At 29.2% G+C, this 16,337-nt stretch overlaps 1 non-coding gene across 1 annotated transcript; it reads right to left on the reverse strand.

The window, feature by feature from the left end:
* Window positions 1-15,623: 15,623 nt before the first annotated feature.
* Window positions 15,624-15,785, reverse strand: MIR169H (microRNA MIR169h). The gene has a single exon (NR_161509.1). It is a non-coding gene; the product is annotated as a microRNA MIR169h (primary transcript).
* Window positions 15,786-16,337: the final 552 nt, after the last annotated feature.

Genomic DNA, 16,337 nt, shown 5'->3' on the forward strand with positions numbered 1-16,337 from the left:
AGAAAAATATGTAAATCCTCAGTTTGAGGTGCAAATTTTCTCTCATATGTTTTTTTTTATTTTGTAATTAATTTCATAAAGAATTGATTGTTAACATTTCATTTCATCATTGTAGGTGTCAATATAGTCATAGTTTCATTTTTTACAAACCCACTTAGAAAAATTTCTTTGTTCGTGGTTCTATATTTATTTGTTTATTTTTGAGTGTTTTGCCAATGTGTTAAATTTGTGCTTGGATCCTACACATTGGTAATTAATGTTGATGTTTTGATGGAATTTTTCTAAGCAGAGTCTTCAAGTTATTTGTTGAAATGTTTGACAAAAACAAGAAGTTTGTATATGTTCTATTATTCAAATATGAGGTATGAAAATAATGCAATCCAAACACTATCCTTGTTTTGCAGTTTTTGTCAATGTTATGTTTCAAGGTTATTTTATGACCTGATATTTTCATCATTGTAGGTGTCAATATAGTCATAGTTTCATTTTTTACAAACCCACTTAGAAAAATTTCTTTGTTCGTGGTTCTATATTTATTTGTTTATTTTTGAGTGTTTTGCCAATGTGTTAAATTTGTGCTTGGATCCTACACATTGGTAATTAATGTTGATGTTTTGATGGAATTTTTCTAAGCAGAGTCTTCAAGTTATTTGTTGAAATGTTTGACAAAAACAAGAAGTTTGTATATGTTCTATTATTCAAATATGAGGTATGAAAATAATGCAATCCAAACACTATCCTTGTTTTGCAGTTTTTGTCAATGTTATGTTTCAAGGTTATTTTATGACCTGATATTTTCATAATTATGTGTAAATTTATAATTAATGCAGGTTGAGCATCTTGGGCTAAGAAATAGAATTGGGGAAAAAAATTTGCCTATCAGCAAGAACTTGACGATCAAATAAGAAAAATTAGAATTAGTTTTTCATAATCTTGATTTTGTGTCATAGTTGTCAAACTTTTATATATGTATATTTTATTTTATTTTTTAACATAATTTCCGTGCTTTAGCATTAGGTTGAACAAGAAGTGAGCAAATATTGCATTGACCTTTCTATAGATCTAAATTGTAAGTCTAAGTCTTAGAACTTGGCGATTTACTATGTTGGCTGCATTTGCTTTATTACTATGAAATTGTTTTTTGTCTTTATATCATTTAAAGGTTTGAAAGAAGTGAATGCAATTGAGAAAATTGCATCATTATTTTTATTATATTTTATTCCTTAACAGGTGTAACAAATATATGCAACCAAAATTGTGTTATAAACTAATAAGCAAATCTTTATTTTCTTGTTATTAATTTTAATTGAATGTTGTATCGGTTCTTGTAAATTAATGGTGAAGTGAAAAAAAAAATCAATAGCTAATTTTTTCTCTGATTTTCTTAATTTTTCAAAAATTTGTTTTATTATATTCTATTTTATTAACAACCAACACTAGTTTGTATTACTCAAATATAAATTTAAAATAAGAAATGATCTTAATTCGTATATATAAAAGAATTTATTGATTACTGTTGACGCTCAAAACAAAATAAAGGAAGAAATTATAAATATGTATAATGATACCATTTGAGCGATCTCTATTTCCATTTAAAGTTTTAGTGGCATCTAGGTTATGATTAATTACGTCTGCACTTCAAATATTGTATGAATTATTAATTTTGAAGGAGAATGAAAACGTGAACCAATAAAATGAATTTTAAGAAAAAAATGGCCTTTCATTGAGTATTTGTAAGTCTTCTTACATTAAACATTATGTATTTGATTGTATGTAAATTTATGAATATTTAATAAAGTCAAGTATAATAATATGTGACAGTGAACTAATTAATTGGATGTATACAATAATCCTTTGAAATTGACCATAGGTTTGGTGATATGATTTGCTGATATAATGAAATAGTAAGATCTATGTTTGTCTTTTTGTTTTATTTTTTTTCCATTGGTTTGTAATGAGGGTGTTTTCATTTCTATTGTTCATATTAACAGGCTCTTGCATGCTGACCAATGAAGGATTTAATAGGCCGGTGATCAATTACTTTGACATCTGCACGTGCCAATTAGTATATTCAAATTTTGTTGACTGATTTTGATACTGTTATGATTATGGTGAATGATTTATTCTTTTCTTTTTTGTTCAATATCATAATTTTGCTTCTATATTTTAATAAAAATTAGTAACATATCTATATTTAGTTGGATTTATTTTTTCCAAGGAAATTATATTGTTTATACCATGAAAGTGGCTTGATTCTATGTAAAATGTGCGCAAGGAAAATTATACTATTATTCTATCTTCAAATTAAGTTTGGTCTGAATTCTGTATGGTTACTGACTCATTATGGTAAACCCTCTAAGCATTAGAGAAACCATTTAACTTTAGGCTAACTACTAAATTTACCTTTGTAATTTAGCTAAACAGATAAAATTATTCAAAAGCTCTCTTTCTCATAGGGAAATTAAAAAAAATATTTTAGTTTTTTTATCCTAAATGATGGGAGATGTTTTGACATATTGGACTATTTTGAATTTAATGATACTTTGTATTTAATTTATTCATTGTTTCATCTAACATTGCTTGATGAGTGATAATAGTGTTATACACTATTGTATAAACTAATTTTGTACAAACTGATGTAATCCAAATTTATTGGTTGACAAAAATTACAAAATAATAAAAATAAATAATGTAGGCTAAGAGCTGTTTTGTCCAACCAAATGAATTATCTTGCATCAGTTTATAAAAAAATAAATTTATACAAGAGTTTGTATGATATAATTTTTTCCCTAATCCATCATATATTTATGTTTTTTGCTATATATCCAAATTCCAAAAACAACATAGAATGAATCATACCTATTATAGATAAATAAAAATAAAAATTAAGATGCAAACATATATACATGCATCAAAGACTCGGGGTAAATTTTTGCCCAATTGACCTGATCTGATTTTTTTGATTTTTGACCTGAATTTAAGGGTCACGAGTCAGACTCGGTATATTTTGGACCCAATTAAGTTTAGGTCAGGTTTCGGGTCCTACATGCCCTGACACGACTCGGCCATAAAATTTGTAAAAATTATGTTTGTATATGTTTATTTTATGTTAACTATTTATATAATTATATGGTTAAGACCTTCAATAATTTTTATCTTTATTTTACTTTAAACAAGTTCTAAAGCTTCTAAATTTTAGTATATAGGGGAAGGCCATGTCCATTGTTTAAATTTAAATTAATTAAAAATTAAAAAAATCTTTAGAAATAATTATGGTAGGGCTCAAGCTTTCAAATAACCAGGCTCCTTTCGGGCTTGGAACTTTTATTTCGGTGATTCAACCCATTGTCATCCCTATGAACATATTATTGATCTATTATGAACTCATCAATTAAATTCAAACTCACTCTAAATGTGTTACTATCATTTAAATCTCAGAGAATCTAAAATAGTAAAATATACAAAAAGTTTTTCAAAGACTTTTAAAAGAATGCCAATAGGAATGCCAATAGTCTAACTCTCTAACCAATTTAACATTAGATTTGGGTCGGGTTAACCCCACTAACTAATGAAACAAAATTTCGATTAAGCATGAAATGAAACAAAAAATCAGTAAACCGAAAATGGAACTAGTAAATTGAAGGAAAATTGAGTAAATTAATGTTGGAGTAATAAATTGGTATTTAGAATTGAAAAAAAAGTAAAAACTTAGAAAAATGACATAAAACTTGTAAATTGACATTAAGTGTGGAGTGCAACAAAAAATTTGTAAACCTCACATAGGACTAGTAAATTAATGAAAAAAATGGTAAATTAATGTTAGAGTGGTAAATTGATCTTTAGAATTGTAAAAAAAAATAAAAACTTAAAAAAATGACATAAAACTTATAAATTGACATTAAGTGTGAAATGCAATAAAAAATTTGTAAACCTCACATAGTACTAGTAAATTGAAGGAAATAAGGGTAAATTAATGTTGGAGTAGTAAAATGGTCTTTAAAGTTGCCAAAAAAAAAACTTAGAAAAATAACATAAAACTTGTAAATTAACATTAAATGTGAAATGCAACAAAAATTTTGTAAACGTCATATAAGACTAGTAAATTGAAGAAAAAATGGTAAATTAATATTCGAGTGGTAAATTGGTCTTTACAATTATAAAATAAAAAAAATTAGAAAAATGACATAAAACTTGTAAATTGACATTAAGTCTAAAATAAAATTAAAAATGTGTAAATCATACATAAAATTAATAAATTTATGGAAAAGAGAGTAAATTGATGTTGGAGTAGTAAATTACAAGAAGAAATTGTAAATAAAACAAAAGCTTAGAAAAATGACATAAAACATGTAAATTGACATTAAGTCTAAAATAAAACAAAAAATGTGTAAACCACACATAAAACTAGTAAATTGATGGAAAATAGGGTAAATTAATATTAAAGTTGTAAATTACAAGAAAAAATTATAAGCAAAACAAAAACTTAGAAAAATAACATAAAACTTGCAAATTGACATTAAGTCTAAAATAAAACAAAAAAGCCGTGAACCACACATAAAACTAGTAAAATTGATGAAAAATATAGTAAATTAATGTTAGAGTAGTAAATTACAAGAATAAATTGTAAATCAAATAAAAACTTATAAAAATGATATAAAACTTGTAAATTGACAGTAAGTCTTAAATAAAACAAAAAATGTGTAACTATACGTAAACTAGTAAATTGATAGAAAATGAAGTAAATTAATGTTAGTGTTGTAAATTACAAAAAAAAAATGTAAGCAAAACAAAAACTTAAAAAAATGACATAAAACTTGTAAATGGACATTAAGTCTAAAATAAAACAAAAAATGTGTAAACCACACATAAAACTAGTAAATTGATGAAAAATGGGGTAAATTAATGTTAAACTTATAAATTACAAGAAACAACTGTAAATAAAACAAAAACATTAAAAAAATGACATAAAACTTGTAAAGATTGAAGTGTTTGTGACATTGATGGCATGGGTGAAGTTGTTGGCGTGATGCATGGGTGAAGATTGAAGTTGGCGTGGGCTTGGTACCAAGAGGCATCACGCCTGATCAAGTGCGATAGTGTGCCTGTCGCACATGATCCGGGTGACAGGCGCGCCTGTTGCACTCACTTGGTGCGATAGGTAGCATGTTGCACATACTTAGTGCGACAGGTAGCCTGTCGCACCAAATTCTCTTGGTGCAACAAGCACCTGTCGCACTAAATTTTTGCGACAGGTGCCTGTCGCACCAAGAGATAGTTTCAGCGCAACTCACTCTTAGTGCGACAGGTTGCTTGTCGCACAAATTCAGTGCGATAGACACATGTCGCACCAACATACAATTGCACTGAAACTCTCTTATCGCACGAAATCAAGTTGACTCTATTTCACTTTGTTATAATTGTATCGGATTGGTGTTGGATCCAGATGGATTTGATCGGAGTTTACTTTTACCGTTTGCCGTCGTCGTTTGCTATTGTCGTTTACCGGTGATGATTCAAGAGTACAAGGCTGCATTTGGTTTGATAAAGAGGGAGAAGAAAAGTTGTGGTTGGTTTGATAGACAAGGGTAAATTGACATTAAGCTTAAAAATAAACTAAAAAAATGCATAAATCACACCTAAAACTAGTAAAATGATGGAAAAGAGGGTAAATTAATGTTGAATTGTAAATTGGTCTTCAGAATTGTAAATAAAATAAAAACTTGTAAATATCGCATAGAACTTATAAATCAAAATTAAGTGGCAACACATTAATCTTATAAATCACACATAGGACTAGTAAATTGAAGGAAAAAATGATAAATTAATGTTGCAATAGTAAATTGATCTTTGGAACTGTAAACAAAATAAAAATTTAGAAAAATGAAATAAATCTTGTAAATTACCATTAAATGTGAAATGAAACAAAATTTTTGTAAACTACACATAAAACTAGTAAATTGATGGAAAAGTGAGTAAATTAAAGATTGAGTTGTAAATTGGAAGAAAAAATTGAAAAAAAAACTTATAAAAATGACATAGAACTTGTAAATTGACATTAAATTTGATATAAAACAAAAAATGTATAAACCACACATAAAATTAGTAAATTAATGGAAAAGAGAGTAAATTAATATTGGAGTTGTAAAATACAAGAAGAAATTGTAAATATAACAAAAACTTAGAAAAATGACATAAAACTTGTAAATTGACATTAAGTCTAAAATAAAAAAAAATGTGTAAACCACATATAAAATTAGTAAATTGATGGAAAATAGGATAAATAAATGTTAAAGTTGTAAATTACAAGAAAATATTTTAAACAAAACAAAAACTTAGAAAAATTATATAAAATTTGTAAATTGACATTAAGTCTAAAATAAAACAAAAAATATGTAAACCATACATAAAACTAGTAAATTAATGGAAAAGATGGTAAATTAATGTTGGATTTGTAAATTGGTCTTCAGAATTGTAAATAAAACAAAAACTTGTAAATATCGCATAAAACTTGAAATCAACATTAAGTGACAAATAACACATTAATCTTGTAAATCACACATAAGATTAGTAAATGTAACCTACAACTTGAACCAAAAAGAGTAATTGTCTGCTACTTAGGTAGCATGTTACCTATTTATTTAGAATTAATGGTGGTAAATTTTCATTCAAATCTAACGGTTTACATCCCTTACGGCATTGATGTCGTAATTTTAATTACTGCATTATAGAATGACCCTTATTATTATTATTATTATTATTATTATGTTTTTATGTTGTGAATTTATTATGTTGTTATTTTAATTGTTTGACATTTATGATAACTTTAATGGCTAGTTCTATAATACTGCCTATATTGTTATTATTTTGTTGATATGTTATCATTCTGTTAATATGATTTGTTTAATTTATTTATAAGGTTGGTTTAACCGCCCTTTTTGTTTAATTTATTTGCTTGTATAGCTGGTTTAACCGCTTATCAAGTCATTTGCAATAAATTATAATTTGTTCTTGCATGTATTTATCGTTGAATATTATTGTTGTACTTTAAAGTTTATAACACAAATGAGGAGATGAGAATTTGAAGTTCTAAGTTATGATTTTAAGTTAGAATTTGAAGTTTAAAATACATCCATTAAATATCTACATATTTCATATTTTTTTGGTCTATATTTACTTAATTTATATTTATATTGTGGTATTTTTTTTCTTTTTTATTTCTTTGCTTATTAATAACAAGGTCCTTTTTAAAATGGCAAATCTCATGAATTCATATATTTCCGCTCTTGAAGTTTTTGGAAGAAACTACCTTTCTTGGGTGTTGGATGCAAAAATGCACTTGCAAACTATGGGCCTGAAAGGCACTATAGAAAAATGAAATGAAACATCCTTGCAGGAGAAATGAAGCATCCTTGCAGGAAAGCTCAATATATGACAGTGAAAGATATATTATAATTATGGAATAATTTCAAGGATAGATGTTGCGATAAATTCAAATGCTATTGGCGTCAATGTGCATATGTATACAACAAGTAATATAATGATGAATATTTAAGATCGTCTCCACACAGATTGATGTTACCAGATTTGCTACAATAATTTATAACAATACAGTGGTTGCTCTAAATTAAAATTAGAAAATTAATAAAATTAAAGAACTAACTAAACTATAAAATACAATAAATAAAACTCTCACGTCAAATACAAGAGTAAAACCAATGGGAATGAAGTAGTCAAGTGATTAAACATTTTTAATGGTTTGACTATTTCTTCAAATCTTAGGCTCGATTACTATAATATCTGCTGCAGCACTGGGTAGAATCCTTATATATCCTTAGCTTTCCCATGTTAGATGTCTTATATCTATATGCAACATAACAGTGACCAATTGTTAAGCCATCATAAGATATAACATTACATACTCAGGTTCTAATTATCCTACAAGGTGAATCCCTATATCTAGTTCATCACTAATTTTAGATTAGGCATGACCGTTTTGGAATAAAGTGAAACTTAACTTAGGAAACCCAATCTAAAACCAAGTAATGCTTTGATATGTTTCACTAAGATAGGCACTTTTGTGGCTCTTTCTTAACTTGTATCATTAAATGAGTGATCAGCCGAAATAATGAATAAAGTAAGCTTTACCAAAACAAAATGCTTTAGCAAACGTGCAGCAACATATAAATTCAGTCAAGAAACCATCAACATTGTCAATCACTCAACCATAATTAAATTAGTTCATTATTTGCGAAAGTAAAAGAAACAAAAGAGTTTTAGCCATCAAATACATCCCCATGATTAAAGAGTAAATAAGACAACAAGAGAAGAATAAGAAGGACTGAAATCCAATTGACTTTTGTAAATTCTCCTGTGGTGCAGCCTTAATTCTTGCTCTTGAATTCAGTTTTGCCTTTATTTCTTCTGGGTTTTTGTTCCTGGTTAACGACTCTCCTTTCTCATTTGCTTGTGTGTTTCTTTTATAGTTGAAAATTAGGGTAAACAGAAGTTTAGGGCACACATCTTCCAAATTAAGAAACTCCATATCGCAGTTTGCTAAGTATCTCACACGAAATCTTTTTTGTCAATGCTGTAGGATTGCTACAACAATGGTTGCTAAGACAATTACTATAATATTTGCACTGTTTCGGACTTGCTTCAATTCTTTGTAGCCATGGTTTTTTTATTCTTTTTACTGGCCTATTGCAACAACATCATTTCCTTGAAATTTGAGCTTTCAATTACCTATAATTATGCATATGATTTAAACACACAATTATTCGAAATCAAACAAACTTTATTAAATTAAACTCAAATGAATGTTCATGCAAAGCATAATTAAAATATGTGAACTTTTGTATTTTTTTGTAGTTTCATCATATGTATTTAATGTTTTTATCTAATCTTGATGCCTAGCATGAAATTTTATTTAATGTAAGGTTATGCATTTTAGAAATAAATCATTTATTTTGGAAACGATAGCTGGAGATGTATTTATAGTTTAGAGTGCAACTGCACGTGCTATTCTTTAAGATAAAAAAATCTTGAAAATAAAATTACTTGAAGGAAAAGGCTTGGTCTTGCAGATCTGATAAAAGGCTTCAGAAGAGCTATACTCTTATTAGCAAGTGGAATAAAACTAATAATCTAGAATACTTTATATTCAACAAGATCTAAAGGAAATCTACTGAGCTTTAAAGATATCCGCCAAAATCGATATTATATTGAGATTTTAAATGAAAATAATGCAAAATATCTATGAATTACTAAAAATATCTTAGGGAAGAAATACATATTAAAAAAGCTCAAAGACTTTCATAAGGATTGTATTACGCAATCACAAATGTGATTGAAAGTTACGCAATGATAAACCAAAAGTGTATAGATCTAAATATATTTATTTTATGACATGATCACCTTGGAAATCCTAGATCTACAATGATGCATGTAACTTTTAAAAATTCTCATGGACATCTATTAAAAGAACCAACAAATCTATTGTCTAATTAGATTGTATATACAGCTTGCTCACAAAAAAAAAAAAAATTGTGGCTAGACAATTCCCTTCTAAGCTTGGTCATAAATCTATATTATTTCTACTAAGAATTAAGGGAGATATATGTGGACAAATATATCCACATAGTAGATAATTTCTTTACTTTATGATTTTGAATAATGTTTCTGCGTGGTAGTTGCATGTTTATTTATTATGCACACACAATATTGCATTTGTTGATATCTTGTACCCCTATAGGGTGATCTTTTCATCGCACATTTTGTGAATTGTCACTTTGATGAGACAATTTTTCCATCATTGGGGAATAGAAAACCTTTTGAAATAGGGCATGAATTGTCCTGGAAAGTTTTTCCACATTATCTCAGTTAGATCTTCGTACTAATCAATGTGAAAATGCAGTATGTGTAGAGAATAATGTTTTTACAACAAATTATAAATAAATTATTAGATGTAGATTTAATAAAAGAACCAAGTTACATATTGCAACTGCTAATGTACTAACCCAAATGATTATTCCTACTGAACAATCAAATGTATAAATAGCTAATGAGTTATCTGTTATACATCAGAAACGTAGTAGATTATTTAGTTCTAAAGATAATACTCCTCAGTAGAGGAGAATGGAAAATCAGAATCCTGTTGGAAATAAAGCTTTAGCTATTAATGTATCTATATTTTTTGCATCACAATTTTAGATAAATTGATGGTCCCTGAAGAAACACAAGAAATAGTGAGATTTCTGTTAACTATACTTAGGGTAATATTTTAAAAGGCATCTGGTCCATGATGACACCAAGCACCCTGAATGACCTCTTAAAAAGGTACTTGACGAAGATGAGGCATAAGCCCTTGAAGTGTCTGGACATAAAAAAATGTCAATAAATTTTACAAACACAAATGTGTGGAATCGTAAATAAATTATCATCAATGATGTATTTGCGTTTATAGTAGCTATTGGCGTTGTAAATGATCATGATTTGCAAACTATTCATGAATATAGACAAAGGCATGATTGACCTCAATGGATAGAAGCAATTCTAGCATAATTGACATCTTTAACTAAATGTAAAGGTTTTGTCCTTATAGTCCAAATACTTAAAATGTCCAACCCATTAGAATCAAATGAGTATTTGTGAGAAAACATAGAGAAATAAAAAGTATGAATAACTATTACAATATTTCTCTGTAATTTAGATATATCCTTAAAGGATATAAAGAAAATTTGTATTCCCCAATGATGGATATTGTTACGTTTTGATCTTAATCAATTTAATTAGCAATGTCAGAAAGACTTGACTTACGTCTCATGGATATATTGACTATATATGTATATAGGTCACTTGATACTAATATTTAGATGAAAATCCCTGAAGAATTCAAAATGCCTAAAGCATGTAAGTCAAAGAATCGTAATCTATATTCAATCAAGCTACAACGGTCCTTATGCGAACTGAAACAATCTTGATGCATGTGGTATATCATTTGAATGAATATTTAATTGAAGAAGGTTATAAAAGTAACCTTATTTGCCCATGTATATTCATTGGAAAATTCGAATTTGGATTTGCAATTATAGCAGGTTATGTTATGACATGAACTTAATTGAAACTCTTAAAGAACTCTTAAAAATTGCTGAATATTTAAAAATAATAATTTAAAATGAAAGATTTAAGGAAAACAAAATATTATTTCAGCTTATAGATCGAACATAAAACAAATGGAGTGCTTATCCATTAATCATCTTACATTGAGAAAATCTTAAAACGATTCAATATAGGAAATTCTCATCCATTAGATACTCCTATGGTTGTTCGGTTTCTCTGTTATAAAAAGGATCCCTTCCACCCTAAAGAGGATGATGAAAAGATACTTGATCCAAAAGTATCATATCTAAATGCAATTAGTGCTTTATTGTATTTAGCTCAATGCACCAGACCAAACATTGCATCATTTGAACTTGTTGGAGAGATTTAGCTTAGTGCCAACACGGCAACATTAGAACGGCATAGTGGCGGGATTATGTGTGGGCTAGAGTGGGTTACAGCCCATCCAAAATTTTAGAAAATTTACAAAAATACCATTGTGCTCAGTTTACAAAATTGTCATTGTTTTATACTTTTATTTACAACTGTATCACTCCATTATTTACAACTTTGTCATTTAGCCCATTCATATGAATAAATTTAAAAAAGGGGGATTCTGTTTATTAAATAAAAAGGCCCATTCATATTAATAAATTAAAAAAAGGGGATTCCATTTATTAAATAAAAAGGACACATTCATATAAATAAAAAGAGATTCCCTTTTTCGAGGTTTCAGATTCCAAAATGTCTTACACTCTCTTGTGGCTTCTTCAATTATTTGTCTTCTTCTTGTTTGGCTTTTGGATAGTGTCAATGTATTATTGTGACAGACTTACGATTCTATGCTTTCATTAATTTGTTAATTAAACTTATCGGTGATTGCTTTTTTTTTAATGTCTTTTATGTTTTTACTTTTTTTTTATTTTTCAGGTATTAATTAATGTCAAACAATCAATCATTAAAGCTTAGAAAAACTCTTTTTGCATTTTTTAAGAAAAAAGATAGTGGTCAGTCGTCAAGTGGGGTTCCATGTGATGTTGATGATCCTAAACTAGATGAGCAACCCGCATCTAAGTCTCGAAAAGTTGAAGCTCAAAGTGAAAATATTGCTCAATTAGAACGTGATGTGAAGTTACGTAAACCAATATGGACATATCTTGTTAATCAACAAGATGATGTTAGGAAAATGTATATCAACATGGGTCCATATCAACCAAAGTTAGAAGAGTTTCCACCTTCATTTGATGGGCAACAATTGCGTTGATTTCAATACACTTGGTATGCACAATTTCCTTGGCTTGAGTATTCTAAATAAATCGATGCTGCATATTGTTTTGCATGCTTTCTTTTTGATGAAAAAAGCAAAATATCCTAAGTTTACAATTGAAGGGTTTAGGAGTTGGAAGATGATTAATAATGGAGAGAGATGCTCTTTTTTGCACTATGAAGGGAGCTTAATTCACATTATACTAAGGCTATGCTAAAGTGTGGTGGTTTAAAGAATCCATCTCAGCATATAAATAGAGTCATGAATGCACAATCATCACAATAGATTTTACAAAATAGATTGTGACTTCAAACCTCAATAGAAGCTGTAAAATGGCTTGCAAAGCAAGCATGTGCTTTTAGAGGCCATGATGAGTTCATTAAATCCTCTAATTCTGGAAATTTTATTGAAATGATAAAGTATTCAGCAATGATGAATAAAGATATTGTTGAAGTTGTCTTGGAAAATGCTCTAGGCAATGCAAAATATACTTCATCTAATATTCAAAAAGAGCTTTTGAATATCATTGCCAATAAAGTGTGGCAAAAGATTCATGAAGGAATTAGAGATGTAAAATTTTGTAATCTTATTGATGAAGAACAAGATTAATCTAAAAAAGAACAAATGGCTATTATTTTGAGATATGTTGATTGTGATGGATTTGTTCATGAACGATTTTTTGACATTGTGAATGTGAAGGAAACTAGTGCATCAACTCTAAAAAAAAACATATGTAATGTCCTTACTCGTTATAATCTTTTAGTTGAAGATTTACGAGGACAAGGATATAATGGTGCTAGTAATATGCGAGGTGCATGGAATGAATTGCAAGCATTATTTTGATAAGATTGTCCATATGCATATTATGTACATTGTTTTGCTCATCGGCTGCAACTTGCATTAGTGAAAATTTTCAAAGATGTGCCTGTTGTATGGACATTTTTTTGCAACTTTGAATTCCATTGTCAATGTTTTTGGTTCCTCTCTTAAGTGTCATTCGGAGTTGAAATCTATTAGGGAGGCTGAAATTATTAATTTGATAGCCTCTAAGGAGCTTGAAACTGGTACAGGAACTAATCAAATTTGTTCATTACAACGACCTGGAGCAACTCATTAGTGCTCTCCTTTTACTTTGGTCAGTAGGTTGATTAGTATATTTGATGTTGTTCATGAGCATCTTGAAAAGATGACTTGCAATGGATCGAATAATGACATACGAGGAGAAGCTAAAGGTGTCTATGATGCAATGTCAACCTTTAAATTTTTTTTTATCTTGCATTTGATGAATAAGGTTTTAGGATAAGTAATTTTCTTTGTCAAGCATTACAAATGAAATCTCAAGACATTTTGAATGCTATACATTTAATATTGACTACAAAATTACTTCTTCAAAGATTAAGGGAGAATGGTTGGAATACTTTTATTAAGAGTGTGACATCATTTAGTGAAAGTCATCATATTGATGTGTTTGGAATGAATGATCGCCATATGAAAAGTATGATGCGTTATTGTCAGCAGAAAGATTATGTTATAGTGGAGCATTATTATTGAATTTATTTGTTTAATACTGTAGATTTTCAATTGATGGAGTTACATAATAGATTTACATATTAGACGATGGAACTTCTTACTCTGAGCTCTGCTTTGAATCTTGTTGATTCTTTCAAATCATTTGATATTGATGATATTTGTAATCTTGCAGAGAGATTTTATCCTTGAGATTTTACTAAATTTGAGATACTTGCTTTGAGAAGACAATTAGAATGTTTTCATATTGATGTGCTTCATCTTGTTGAGTTTCAGTGTATTTCTTCACTTTCTAAATTATGTTGAAAATTAATTGAGACAAGAAAGTCTCAAATTTACTTCTTGATAAACATATTGATTCATTTATTGTTAACTCTTCCTGTTTCAACTACAACGACTGAACGAACATTTTCAACCATGAAGCTTATCAAGACACCACTTTGAAATAAGATGGAGTTTTTACCAGATTGTATGGTTATCTACACTGAAAGAGAATTTGTAGACACTATCGATTCAGATTCAATAATAGATGAATTTAATTCTTGAAAGTTTCACAAGACGCAACTGAAATAGTGCTTAATTGTATTTGAATTGTTTCTTGGATTTGATGTATTTCTTATATATTAATGAATTTTTCATTTAGCTTTATATTTTCAGTTGGGATAATATTTGGACTAGGAAAAAAAATTTAGCCCACCTCGAAATTTTTTCTAGCCTCGCCCTTAGAATGGCATTAAATATATCTACTGATATCTATGCGGAACGATGGATTTAAGGGTATTTTATGCAAATGAGCCAACTAAGAATCCTAGTTTTATCGGTTCTGTAGACATATGCTATCTCTCGGATCCCCACAAAGCCCATTCACTGACAATATATACTTTGACAGCAATTTTATAAAGATCTACTTAATGGACTTATGTTGCCACATCTTCTAATTACTCAGAAATCCTTGGGCTACATTGAGCAAACAGAGAGTGCGTTGGATTGAGGTCTATTATCTATCATATTCAGATCACGTGCAATTTTGATTTCTCTCTTATAAACAATCACTTGGCCCATGTTGTCCTAAACACAAGCAATGTGTCACTTGGCCCATGTTGTTTTATGCATCTGTCTCATATAAAGCATCACTATTCCTTTTGTTTGCATGGAGCTACAGAACTCAAAAGCATTATCGATTGGTGAGCTTTAATAATATTTTACTAGTAATATCGTTAGATTACACCAGGGATCAAAAGAATAACATTTTGCTTGCGTAGACCCATATCTCGTGATGATCTTCTTAGCTTTTATCTTAACAAATTTTTAGTGAATAAATTAAATTGTGACAAAAAAGATTAATTTCATATCTTTAAAATTTCAGAACAACTTGATAATTAACGAGAGGCTATCCCACTGAGATATAATTCCTTTCCCTCTTTTAATGATTCGTACAACATGAAGATGTAAGCTGGATCTTTTATAATAATTTCTTAATTACTTTACTGAATAATTGGAGACAGCGACACGAACATATCCTTCGGTTCAGGTGAAGGTTTGTTTTTCCATCCACAAATAAAAGAAAGTAATTATACTAAAATTTAATTAATTCCAAGATAAACCTACCTAATTATGCTTTAATTCGTTACATCGCTTGTCTTCATCGTTAATTTGCACGTATATATACTGAACTCCGGAGTTTCTTCATATTTAATGAAAAATAACAACAGAAGTGCAAGAATCAAGAAGAGAAGGCCTAGCATGAAAGATAAGAGCCTGTCAGCTTAGCCAAGGAGACCGCCTGGCAACCAAACAAGAGAGGCTTCCAGCCACTTGAAACCCTCGTCTTGCAATCAAGGCGCAGGCAAGTCATCCTTGGCTAGCAAACAATGCTATTATATTCATGCAAGACCCCTCTCCTTATATTTATCTGCATCAAAACATTCTGCTAAGTGAGTAAGCACCAAATATTTGAGCTTCGTGAAGAAGAGAAAGGCCTACCGTGAAAGACAAGAGACTGTCAAGTTAGCCAAAAGATGACTGCGTAATAATACCCCAAACGGGTTTTAATCAAATAAGTGATTTAACCAACATTAATTTGGAAACCACTTAGAAATTAAGATCAGGCAAGTCATCCCTGGCTGCTAAACTAGACTCTTGGCTTCATGTAAGACCTCTCTTGCTCTATTTATAGCCAATCCAAGATTGCATGTTAGACTCGGATCACCACATCTTTTGCCTCGTCATCAAGTTTTTGTTTTCGTTTTAATCTTTATTTTAACCCATTTCCGCTGGATTTGAGATGAGGGAATATGTTCTATTAACTTGCAGTGATCCCATGCAATTTATTTCAACTTTTGTGGAGATAGAATTTCCACTGCTAATTAGGAAAGCCCTGGAAGGTATCCGCGTGGCAGAAGTGGGACTGCTTTCCAGGCACAATTGCTGGTGCAACTTGCTCTGA

The sequence above is a fragment of the Citrus sinensis genome, chromosome 2 (assembly GCF_022201045.2).
Source record: "Citrus sinensis cultivar Valencia sweet orange chromosome 2, DVS_A1.0, whole genome shotgun sequence".
NCBI lineage: Eukaryota > Viridiplantae > Streptophyta > Magnoliopsida > Sapindales > Rutaceae > Citrus > Citrus sinensis.